The 1,076-nt window shown below is 40.6% G+C and overlaps 1 non-coding gene across 1 annotated transcript; it reads left to right on the top strand.

Moving 5' to 3' along the window:
• Positions 1 to 619: 619 nt before the first annotated feature.
• On the top strand, positions 620 to 726 carry LOC145044537 (small nucleolar RNA R71). Its single transcript, XR_013681486.1, has one exon. It is a non-coding gene; the product is annotated as a small nucleolar RNA R71 (small nucleolar RNA).
• The last annotated feature ends 350 nt before the right edge of the window (positions 727 to 1,076 follow it).

Genomic DNA, 1,076 nt, shown 5'->3' with positions numbered 1-1,076 from the left:
TTGTTCCTTCATCATATTCATGTGTTCTTTTAGCACTGCATCGGTATCTCTGTGCCTTCTCTCGGATGCTTCCATGAACCAGGTCAACATGGTTTCTAAGTCCACTTTCTTCTCGGTTGGTGGCTGCTCTTTTTGGTAGAACCCTCGACTAGTTTGCTTATATTTCTCTTCCTTTTGCTTCTTGTATTCTTCGTATGGCAGCCACTCTTTCTTTGGTTTTCTCTAGTCTTCATCGTATTTATCTCTACTTAAATAGCAAACTTGACCTTTCTTGTTCCTATATTCATCCATGTTGCAATCTTTTGTCAAATGTGGGCCACTACATCTCTCGTAACCAACTCGAATTGCATGAATTGATTGGTCCATTTGGGTCAATCTCCTATCCATATTGTTAAGCATCGCCATCATAGCAACCATTTCGTTAGAATGTGCACCCCCAACTCCTTTCATGCTTTCATTACTTGGATTGTGGTATTCACGAGAATTCTTTGCAAATTCTTCAACCAATTCCTTGACCTTGTCCGGGTTCTTCTTCGTAAGCGGTCCTTGAGAATCAAGGAGTTGTCTTGTCAATACATTAACCCCGTCATAGAATATGGACACTTCTTGTTGAATGTTATGGTCATGTTGAGGACAATTCCTTAACAACCCTTTGTAACGCTCCCATGATTTGTAAAGTGACTCCCCTGGGTTTTGCTCAAAATTAGCTATTGCCTTCTTGAGTTTAGCTATCTTGGATGGTGGATAGAATTGGTCAAGAAACTGGTCACGCATTTGAGCCCAAGTAGTGATTGTACCAGGCGGAAGTGCTTTTAACCAATCCTTTGCAACTCCTTTAAAGGTAACGGGAAGCATCCTTAGCAAGACAGTATCTCTGTTAACATTCGGGATATTGAAGTAATCGGTAATGTCATTCACTTCATCTAAATGCTTGAATGCATCCTCATGATCTTTTCCATAGAATAGGATATCCTTTAATGTAGAAAGGATATGTCCTTTCAGCTCGAAAGTGGTAGTGGCAGGAATAGCGGGTTGTACTAAGTCTGGACCAACATCATCTCGAATTCTCTTTCTGT

Source organism: Lactuca saligna, chromosome 4 (assembly GCF_052625555.1).
Source record: "Lactuca saligna cultivar CGN05327 chromosome 4, ASM5262555v1, whole genome shotgun sequence".
NCBI classification, from domain to species: domain Eukaryota; kingdom Viridiplantae; phylum Streptophyta; class Magnoliopsida; order Asterales; family Asteraceae; genus Lactuca; species Lactuca saligna.
The sequence above is the reverse complement of the archived record's forward strand: the minus strand, read 5'-3'. Positions and strand labels throughout refer to the sequence as shown.